The sequence below is a fragment of the Pezoporus flaviventris genome, unplaced genomic scaffold, assembly GCF_033815535.1.
Source record: "Pezoporus flaviventris isolate CSIRO_AGI_PZ_B2104156 unplaced genomic scaffold, CSIRO_AGI_Pfla_v1 ptg000015l, whole genome shotgun sequence".
Classification (NCBI taxonomy): Eukaryota; Metazoa; Chordata; class Aves; order Psittaciformes; family Psittacidae; genus Pezoporus; species Pezoporus flaviventris.
The window spans coordinates 15627498-15639597 of record NW_026892563.1 but is presented as its reverse complement, the minus strand read 5'-3'; positions in this window follow the sequence as shown (position 1 = coordinate 15639597).

The following is a 12100-nucleotide window of genomic DNA, read 5'->3' as shown; positions in this document are numbered from 1 at the left end:
CTATTTTTCCCAGAAGGTAGGAATATCAGATTATTTCTAGGCAGGGAAGGAATTGTTGAACTTGCAATTACATGGGATCTTTTGTGAATACAGAAAGACTGGCAAAGACAAGATATGTTGTTAGTAGACAAGATTTTCCATCAAAGAACTTCTACTCAAACCAAGGTTTCTTTGGCTTGGTGACCAGAACTGATGGGCTTATCATATATACTGCAGGTTTAAGTTATTATGCCAGCTACTGTGTCTCTTCATACATCCAATATGTAAGCAAATCAGAAGCATGCAGCTTCTTTTCGCTTTAGAGTACAGAAATATTGGTAACAGATGATACACATTTTTGTCTCCCATTTAGGCAAAATCCATATGTTAATTTCTCTGCCATAGAGGCTGTAAGTATCAAGGTGTCAGGGTGCTGATAGAAGAGCTGATGGTATGAAATATCAGGAAAACAAATGTGTTCTGGATGTCCTACCCTTCTACAAAATACCTGGGGATAGGATGCACCAGGACAGACTGGAAAGCAGTCACTTACCAGTGAACCCTTGGTCTAGGCTAGCTGTTTCTCACCTGGTTTCAGTTTCAGTTATAAGCTTCTATTTAAATTATGGAACTATCTGTAGCTCAACAAATGGCAAGACAGGCTTTGAATGATAAAAAGCAACTTACATGTTCTAAAAATCCATAAAAAGGAAAAAAGAAAATCAAAAATGGCCTTCTGAGACCTCAAGCCTCACAGACACTAAAACATGGCATTTGTTATATCCTCTTTTAGCAATTAAGGAGAAGGAATAATAGAGCAATAAAATGGACTGTAAGTTAAACAAGCTAAACGAGCTGGGTGAATCTCTGCTCCTATAGAACTACTTAGAAAACTCTTTTAAGTAAGTATTTGCTTAGGAAGATCAGAATTTAGACCTTTAAGAGAGTTTTCCATTTATATTTTTCCTTTTATATTATATCACCCTCAAAATAACTATGTGAATGTTTGCAGATAGTAATTTTCACTTGGCCATGGGGAAAAGTACTGAGATGCAAGTAATGGCACTCTTTTGCCTTAAGAACAAGATTGCAAAGACTAGAACAAGCTTTTTTTCTTTAATCTTTGTGATCAAATTTGGAAGCCTATTTTATGAATCTGAATTCAAACCTAATTTAAATCTTTACTGGTTTTAATAATGAAAAAAGGCAGGTCAGACTAGCAAGAGACAGAGCATGCAGTTTAGAAGATGATAGGTGAAAGATTAAAAAATGAATACTTCAGAAAGTAAGAGAAAAACCTCTAGTTTATGTGCAGTGGGGAAATGTGAAAACCTCAGAGAAATAAAATGCTTTTTCAGTGTGGGATGAAAAACCCCAACCTCAGACTCTTCATCAGTAGCACAGCACACTTCCAAAGCAGGCTGTTGCAAATGTATGTATGACAGACCTACTTGAGCTTTTTAGGCTGGGATTTGTCTTTTACAAATTGCAAAGGCTCCTAACAGGTTTAGCTTCTGGGCTCACTTATTCAGGTTTGACAATGTTATTTTAGGAGACGATTTGGAACAATTTGTTTTCTTAGAGTTCAGGTAAGGAAAAAAAGGAGAAAAGTTTTTAAAATGCAAGTGAAACACTAGCTTGTTATCTGTGCATTTTGTGATGCTCAGCAAGGATCTGGTGGCCTTTGTTATGCCTTGGTAAAATATATGAGTGAGATCTGGTAGTAAAGTTTTAATATTTGGACTGTGGGATTCGGTACCAAATTTACTACACTTCATTTACCAGGACAATTCTCTGAATTATTAACATAACTAAGAGAACTTAAGGGTGGCTATCAGCCTTAATAAACAAAGTATAATATGTGAAGCTTTATGCTTGCTTATTGCTTGTCTTTGTTTGACTATTCATCAATTTGCAATCTATGGTAATTCACAATTCATCTGCCAGTCATTAGCATGAATTAGTGATATTCTGCTGCACATAATATATTTGTTTACTGCACTTGCAATATGAAAGAGAAAATTATGCAGTCAATTATGTGATATGTACCTTTACTATGCTCATCATCACAAGAAAAAACTATAAGCATAAAAACTGTGGACGTACTTTAGCATCTGTCCTGAGTATTGTTTTTATTTTGTGAGCCTTAAGGGAAAATCTGTTCAAGGGTTGCTTTTACATTTAATTTCACTGCTAGAAGAAAGGAGATATGGAGAAAGTAATGAATTTCCTCCTGTTCAATCCAGCTGTTAAAAGGGAATACTTGCTAAAGTTCTGTGTGATCCTTTCTTTACACAAATTAACTAATTTTTATAAGTGTTAAAAAAAATTACTAACCACAAAAGCCCGTTTGTAACCAGTCATTTATTTATTTATATGAATAAATATTGTATTTATTACTTGACTCAATATACTTTCTTTTGTAGTTGCATATTTTATAGTCTGTGTTGTTTTATCATCCGCTTTATTGATAGTCTCCTAAATTTGAGGAATCTGTATTTTAACGCAGATATCAAACTTCCTGTTAAGTCACTGAAAGGAATTTTCTATGTTTTTCTTAAACCCCACTGGGACTAGTGGAACGCAACAATAAGTGTTATGACTCCAGTCTGGCATGGAGTCATAATACTTATGACTTATCCTGAAGCTTATCCTGAAGTGTAAGAGTAATGTCATTGAATTAAAAATTTAGCACATTTTATGTGCTTTATTTGATTGAAAGGATGACCCTCTATTTCATTAACTGCATGACTTACTTCTAAAGCCTGGGCATCATGTAAGTTTTATGGCAACATGTTGTACAGCAAGATGCTCTCAGATTGGCAGTAATTGTCTTGATTACGAATAATCTTGTGTGCATGTGTGTATATAAAATAACAAATGCTATGGCTGCTCCTACTTAATTCAAACTTACATGAAAGCTTCCAATATATGCAATTGTCGGATATAACCTTACAGAGGTTCACAGCAGATGGAGAACTGGTTTCACAACAGGAGATTATAACCTGGTCTCCTACAGTGGTGCACACAACGGAGTCCTTCTTGCTGTGAAGGTTCATGGTACCCTGAGTACAAAATTATCAGGATGGGGATAGGCCTGCCTCTGGCAGGAAGGTTTTGTAGACTTAGAATACTTCTTTTACTTTTTCTTTTTTTCTTTTCCTTTTTCTTTTTCTTTCCCTTTCTCTTCTTCTTCTTCTTTTCTTTTCCTTCTTTTCCTTCTTTTTTTCCATTAGCTTCATTACATAACACCTGCTGAACACCCAGGAAGTGTAGAGGAAGAGAGAGAAAGAAAATGTAGCCTTGCAAGCTAGATCAGAAGGAAAAAGGGTTGTATATATCCATTGCACATTGACCAGTTAAAATACTTCGCTATTTACAATTAAAGTTAACTGTGGCTCCAAAAAATCTGTTTCGTAACTGTAAGTAAATGAGTTAAACACCCACATGTGTAATTTTTCTATTCTTACACTGTGGTACAGTTTACTCTGCACAGGTAGCTGAGCTTCTGCATTTCAAAATTAGCTTCATGTGTTTTATTTAAAAACTACTGCATAATAAATTCTGCAATTTTTTTTTGTCAAAAAATCCGTGAAACATTAGCAAGAATTTTCAAAAGAATATTGCAGTCACAGCACCTTCAGGTAGGTCTTTTCATCACTTGGTCAGCTGTTGATTCCAACAACAACATACAGCTCAGTAAGAAGGAAATTAAATTTCAAATATTGAGTCCCTGTAGAGAATGTCTCCTTGTGGCTCCCTTAATCAAAATATGCTCCACTTCAGAGAGGAAATTAAATCAAGGTGGCCAACTTCCCTCCCTTTTCTCTCCCCCCATGAATATGTAAGCCCGAAATGCACTGATTTATTGAGGAAAAGAGTAATTTCCAAGGGGTAAAAAGAGCATTTGGAACAAATGCACACTGTAACTGTAAAGCAGAGCAGAAGACTATTTCTATTCCTGGATAATTCAACTGTAGTATTAAGTTTCATTGCAATATTACCAAGGGTGTTATAAATATCCAATGTATAGGAAGATAAACAGTCTCCTTTACAGTGTGCTCCAGGACACGAGCTTAACCAGGTGATCTAATACATATGGCAAGAAAGGTACGGACGGCTACAAACTAATGTTTTATACAAGAATGAAACACCCAGTTCCTGCCCCTTTTCTGTGGGACTTGGTCATTTAGTTGTCATCTGTGCCTCCAGAGTCCAGTCCTTAACATTTTAATTTAAAATCCTGTTTATGGTTAAAGTAGCTCAAATTCAAGTTAGGTTTTACCTAACCTATTAAAAAATGCTCAGTTTGAAAACTGTGGCAACTTTTGCATCGGTAGCGCCCAAAATCATCATTCAAACTAAATTTAACAGCCTTTATTCCCCAGCTTTGCATTTAAATAGGAAAACAGGGAGACCTATATCTGTAGATAGGATTGGAATACTGGAGACAGGATTTCTTTCAAAATTAACCAGCCCATGGGCTGAGAGCTGAGCACTGAAAGTCCTGCTTATTTTGTTTAGCAGATTCAACAGAGCCTGAGCTGGAAGAAGGCAATGTGCAAACACTAGACTAATGTCTTACAATTAAATCATCACCTGGTGAATCAACAATGAAACATATGTTTCCCTGTCAAAATAAAATCATTTACCAAACATTACCTTTAGACAATATGTGCTGTTCTGCTGGTGATTCATATAAAGTTGATGATTCAATGACCTATATGGACCTTGCTATTGTTAGATTGCTAGCTCCAGTTTCTTTTAAGTGCCACTCTAACAATGTGACTGATTAAGAGAATGATGCCTTATCAAAATAAAGCTATAAAAGGACTACATTTTGCATGTTCCTTTTGAAAGGCAGGCTAAATACTAAATCTGGGACTTAGCAATGAGATGTTTAATCAACTGATGTTTTGCCCAGTAGCAATCAAAGTGGTCTTTATTGTCACCGTTGCATATTAGACATGCATCCACAAATACTACAGAACCACACTTTGAAAGTATTCTTTCCTAGAAGCAATATAGGGATTAAAAAAGAAAAAGAAAAAAAAATGGAATCTACCACTTGTGTTTGTGAGATGACTGGAAAGAGTCTGATTTACTTTCCCACTCCCATGACACAAAGGAGAAAACCCCCAACCTGTTCTGGGATTTTCAGAGCTGTTAAAATGAGGACAGGATGAAGGTAGAGGGCAAATACGTCTGTTACACATGTGTGCATACATCTACATGTATGTTTATGTAAATTGTGACATGGTCACTGCCAATACAACAGAACCTCAAAGCTGATGTATTGCTGCATGGTGAGATAAAGCTGTGCCAGCTTCTTGACACATTTCTGAAATATACTGTACTGGATTTCATTATTTTAATTATACTACTGTCAGCTGGCTCACCTATTCATGTCCAGTTCATGTTCAGTCTATACCAGTTTCCTGGCCTCGTCTGTCATTACTAAAGAGAGCTAAATTGCATTATGGACACCTTGGTCTTGACCTTCTGTCTGAAAATGGAGCCCGGACAATTGCCTGACACAAAAGAGGTGCCTGAAGTATGTGAGATGAGTCTCATTCATAGAGGATACCATTTAAAAAGTGGCTTTTAGTAGATGCTATCTTTCCAACAGGTTGTGGCTTCTAAAGTGCTCCTAGTAGGCCTGAGAGCATTGATGTTCAGCCTGAATAGCTGCAGTAACAAGATTTCTTGCTGTATAATTTTCAGGAGAGTGGCTAGATGCTGTAAGACAGACTCATAAACTGAAAAAAAAAACCCCTAATTACACTGCTGTTGTTGAAGAGAAGTGTAACAAGTCACTCAAATTGCTCCATGCTGGAAAAGTTACAGGGTACCTTGCAATCCTCCATTTACCCTGAAGCAGGAGTAGACTATGACAGTGATTGTCGCAGTCTTATTGTCAGCGGTTTACTTCCTCGAGGAGATGTGGAGATGCCAAATGACATGCATAGGTTTGCCATAAAACACTACAAAGGCAATGTTTCTTTCATTGTTGTGAGATATGAAGATGTGCTTTCTACAATATCTTGTACACCTGGTAGGCTGGGATTACTGCTTACACACCTAAGCACAACTCCTCCAAAATTACCTTTATATTTTATATAGGAATACATTTTATGTTTCTAAAAAATAGGTGTGCTTGAGTAGAGATGAAGGAGCTGAAGAGAGATTTTATGCCTAATTAAGCTCAGATGTGCTGTATTCACAGAGAACATAACAAAATAGGTTATCACAGGGTAACAGAGCTTCATACAAGAGTGGATACATAATGGCAATTCATGTGCACTTTATATTTCCCCTGAAAAACAGGATGAGATTTATGCAAGCATGGCTTCTTCACTGAAAGCTGGTTGAGTTAACTCAAATTACCTTTCCTTTTCTGCCTGCAATGTACATGTTAGTGGAGAGTTACAGGAGATCAGCAGATGCATATTAAACTCTTACCCTGTGTTAATGCTTGTGTATTTGAGCCCTTGATTGTTATTTGATATCCCAGGCAAGCCAATGTTTGCTTCTCTGGTAGGCCTGACTGGACTGTTTCTAAAATTGGCAGCTGTCATTGAACTGAATGGGTTTAAAATTCAAGCTAAAAATGTCTCTTTATGTAAATAAGCAACACATTTTTATATCCTCAGCCAGTGTCCTCTAGCAAAGTCTGAATGTGTTTGTGAACAATCCGTCATTATATTAAAAAAAAAATCAAACTCAACATTTGTTTGTTTATGTAGCATTTGTTTTAATTCTGTGAATTGTTTATGCTTCGTGGAAAGTGATTGCAAAGCCTTAATGATTTTGGATTATTCTGGGGCCATCTATAACAGTGCTGACTCTTGATTCCTCCGTACTTGCACACACGATGTCACTCTGCATTTCTGTCTTCCTTAGAACAGGGCTACAATTATTAATCTTGATCTGATATCTGAAGCTTGTATTTGAAAGCAGAATAATCTCCAGGGCTGTCATTATAGGCATATGAGTCACATCCCATCTTGAAGTTTTTGGTTTATCTCACTTGTTGTGGGTAACATTTGCAGTAAGCTTTTCCATATAATGATAATACTTGTATGGTGTTCTCCTTGAGAAAAATACTGTACAAATATCAGTTAACTAACACTTGCAGAACCTATGTACTGTATATAAACAATTTATAATCCTCAGAGGTGAAGATAAGAGAGAGGAGAATAATGGCTTTCCTCCCATCCTCTGCAAAGAGAAGCTTTTTCCTCCTCTGTCAGATTTACGTCAAATGCTTCCCATGTTTCTTGGGCTATGCAACAAAGATAACTTTTTTTGTTTCCATTAACTTTGGCCTTTTCTTGTCCTTGTTTTACAGGGAAAACAACTCAGGGAAGAAGGGCATTGCACAAGCACTGTGTAATGACTTTCTGGCATGGCTGTGCTCAGACCAGGAGCACCCACCTCTGTGTTTGTTGCACTTCACCTGTCCACACCTATTTATGTAGCTCTGTTCCTGCCAAAATGCTTTTGCACCATTGCATAGTGTTTACACGGGTTTAGTGTGTTTCCTTGGGGCTTCACATCATTTCATAAGCAATCCTTGTTAAGTAAACGCTCATCAATCCAAATGCTGAAGGAATAAGAACGAATTCACATTTCGCTTCTGAGACATGTCCATGATTACTTGAAAGAGAATCTCAGAAGTTGTATGTAAAACTGTATTGTGTTCTCTTCAGGTACAAGAAGCTCTTTGAATACACAGCGTACTTTTCTGGTTTTCAAAGGTGAGCTCCTCTGTTCTCTAAATGCAGTTTATCTGCAGTAAAGCTGCCCTGCTGCAAGGCTCAGTGGTTAACCCCTGGCTCAACATATCAGGAGGGCAGATTTTATGTTTTCACCAAAGGACTTGAGAGACATTTATGTTTCTTGCATGCTGGGTGGATGTGGGACCATGGTGAAAATTTCAAGCCCGTCTCTCTCTGCAGTTTAAAGTTGCTTCTGCTGGCCAATGCAATATAAACACAAGGAAGGTAGGACACTTGAACAGATGCATTGTGGAATAGGATTACTCATGTGTGTAAAGATAAGTGTGCTCTGACAGTCACAGTGCAATGGCTGAATTACATGAAGATTAGGTAGGGAGAACAGTGTTTCACATGCATGCATTTCAATTTTCTTGTTCTGAGTTTAAGAGGCTGCAGTCTGTAGTGGTTGAAAATGAGCAAAATGACTACTCCAAAAGGCAGAGAGATTGGATCAGTGATTGCCATATCTATGTATCTATGCCAAGCATGGCAAAATGTCAAGGACTTGTTATGTGTTATATTTTAAGTGATCAACAAGACAGATTCTACAGTAACACAACTCCTACAAGTACTTAGGATCAATCAGCTCTCCAACATGCAGGCATCTAATTGCAATTGAAAGCACATGGAGATCAGCAAGGCTTGGTCAGATTTTCCAGACTTCTCAGATTTTTCATTCAACTTAGGCTGTTTCTTGTGTGCTGGACCTTTGCCTGCTGTATCCTATCCTCTTCCCATTGAAATCAACCAAGTCATTGTTTTTCTGATGTTGAGTGGGTTATTGAATGAGACCTCAGTTACAGCCTCAGTTATATTTTACTTCCTTTATTGCTGAGGTCTTTCCTACTCTGTAAACACATTTATAGTATCATATCCTATATGACTATCTTGATTCTAAATGAACAGAACAAATACAGCCCATTTACCACTTACTATTAGCCTAGCACTTTCATTCAAATATGAACATTCACATTTCATGTGTTTACCAACTTTTTGCAATGGGTCTGCTCCATAAAGTGCCAGCCATAAGACTGGCAAAAGTAAAAAATTACTCATTTTTTTTGAAAAGGGTAATTGCAAAGGATTGTGTCACCTGACTAAGGTTCTCATTTAAAATGAGAATTATGGCAAAGAAGAGAGGAGTGCTGAATTATTACAAGGAGTATTTCTGCCAAGGGGAGGTAATATTTGTGTTCTTTCACTGAAATACACAGAAGACTGTTAGAAAAAGAGAGTTCTGTTAACAACTGCTTTGAACATTCAAGGCACATCAACTAATGCCTACAGGATGACATTGCTCTTCTGTAAAGCACAAGTACAATGTCTGCTCACCAGTTGCCCTCCAGGCTTACATGCACTAAGAGGTACCTATGATTTTTACAGAGTTGCACAATAATGGATTTCAGCCAACAAGTAAATGATGCTAACTGAAGGCAGCATCTGTAAAGCTTTACCTGAGCAAATAAGTCTTGATAATGACTGCTTTTCTGCACAAATACAAATGCCAGACTTGTTGACCAACAAAATATTGCAAATGCTGCCACAGGACTTGAAAGAATCTGCCCTTTTGCAAAGCCATGCCCTCTGACAAAAAGGCATAACCTTATAATTTGTTGTAGAAATGGACAGAAGGGAGAAATCTGTCATCCTTGTCTTTGAGACAGCTACTGTATATATATCATCCAGGATGCCACACTTAGCTGCTCTTCCTCTTTGTCCCTTCCCTGCCCTTTGGCTGTGTAAGTCACAGGCAGCAGGTAGGCACCACCACAGCTGTTGCTAGTGGCAATGCATGAATTAATTAATCTTCCTCAGGCAGTTGTTCCAGGGCCACCTCAGCAAGAGTTTGAAATGAATTTGTGACAGCAGCTAAGTGTCATGGTCCTCTAAACAATAAAATTAAGTGGATTAAATACAGGTGGCTTAAATTCTTTACTGGGACCATGATGAATGGAAATGGCTTGGCAGATCTGTAGTGCTGTCCCAGTGATCGGCATCCTGAGCTATTACTGATGTTGCAGCTTGCTAGAATCTGAAATTTCACATCCTAACATATATTTGGCTTATACTAGAGTTCTGAGGGTCTGACAATGAATACTATGAGCAGAGGCAGTGGGCAAATTAGCTCCTAATCCACCAGTATTCCTAATCATTGATGCTGATAGATGTTAAAAAGCAGAGAGTTTGTAAGGAAGACACTTGTCTTACTACCAAAGCTGAGAGCTGCATGTTGAAGGGATGGAGGATGGAGACAGTCTGAAGTGAGAATTTTGTCTCTTTTGTAAAGGGTTGCATGCTGCTCAGGAGAGCTGCGGCTTCTCTCAATCTCCATCACAGAATTAGACAATGATGCTGGTCAGAACAATAAATCTTATCCAATGTTAAACTTTTAAAGTTATACTTGTTATGTAGGCTCCTACTTTAGTCAGTAGAGAGAGAAAAACACCTCCGGATAATTCCATAATATAGTTCCAGATGTCTAGATGTAAAGCATCTAAGCACTTAAAAACACTCTGAAGGTTATTCTTTTTTTATGCTGGAAGGGGCTTCCCTACAGCTGTCATGAGCTTCATACATAACAAACGAAAAAGAAAACAATTTAGTCTTCAGTCCTCATTTTGCAAAATGGTCTGGGACAGAGACAATTATAGCAGTAAAAAGAAATCGTAGGACAAATCTTTGTGTAATTGTCATTCTTTTTGTACATTAAATGAAATAGGGCACCCATGGGGAAGAAAAGAGTATGTGACCAGTACGTGACCATCATACATGCATGCAGAAAGACTTAAGTGGAATTGCACAGAAAAAAACAGTTCTGTTATTGCCTTGCACATAAGAACTAATCTTGCAACCTCACTAATTCCCTCATCTCCTTTTTTAATGTGAATATGCTATTATTTTTTTTCACTGCCATGTGTCCAAGGAAGGTTTTAATATCAAAGCTGCAGTCAGCAGTATGTGAGTTGTAACAACAGGTTTAGTGGCTGATTTAACCAGATCAGTTTGAAACTGGTGTCATACTCTGAGTGTGGAAGTAAACAGAGAGAGTTAAAAAAAGTTATCAAGAAATAGGCATAAGTATCTGGAATAAAGTGTTCTACCTGAAAGTGACAAAAATTTCTAGTAGATATGTAAACCTGTAAGGCTGACAGGAAAAGAACTTACTTAAAAAATATGAGAGGCATTAGGAAAGCATCAGCTCTCTCATTAAGCCTAGTACTGATGACGATTTCCCCATGCTACCAATTTAAGCTTTATGCAACAAAGCCAGAGTTATTTTATACCCCAGGAAAAATCAATGTTCTATGAAACATGCTGTTGCTTTATGATTTTCCTATTAAAGTGGCATAAAATGCTGTTACATCATTTTAACAAAATTAACAAATGTTGTCCCAATTTATTTTCAATACTTGTCACCAACTGTTTCTGCAAATTGTAGAAAAGGGAAATGATATTTTGTAAAACTATATAGTGAGAGTCTGGCAATTGTTGGCAATTGTGTTTCTGAATGAACTCTGCCCTTCAGTTCCTGAAAGTAGCTGTGAAAAAGACACTTTGCATTTGGAAAAATCTTGGAAATCCACCTTCTTCCATCTAGGAAAGGGATGTGCCAAAAGAGAAACATGTATTTATAATCACCCTTCTGTGTGTTTCCCTTGTGCGTTGTTTTGAAGAGCCTGCGGGTCTAACCCACTGCTGGATCTTTGCAGGAAAATTGGTATGTTTGTAGAAGAAATGGTACTGGTGGCCACCAGTGGACCTATACATGGTCTGTAGGTTTCTGCACAAGTCTATTACCTTCTACAGAACTCAAATTAACCTGTGATTTGTCTTTTACATGGAGAAGTTCTCAGTCTGTTATTGGCTCATGTACAGGTATTCAACTAGTCTTGATGAAGGGCATTTCTAACAGAAGTGCTCTCACTGCACACTGGCTATTTTGGTGTTTGCAAATGGAATTGGACAGCTTTCTTTGAAAATGATTCCTAGGGTTTTCCTATGGAGCCTTTAGCAATGACAGAAATGAACCTGTTTGTCTTTACAGAGTTTACTACACTGCCTGGATGTATATACAGCCTAGCTCGAGCTTCCTCTGTCAGGTTGGTAGTTACAGTCATTACTGAGCAAGCACATGCGCTGGTGTCCTGGGTTCAGCAGTAGCAGTCATTTTTCTCCTTCTTGGTAGCTGGTGCAGTGCAGTGTTTTGACTTTCAGCTCGGGAACAGAGCTGATAACACCGATGTTTTGGTCTGGCCGAGGACTTTGTGAGCCCCATGCTCTGCCAGGGAGGAGAGGAAGCCGGGAGGAAGCAGAGACAGGACACCTGACCCAAACTGACC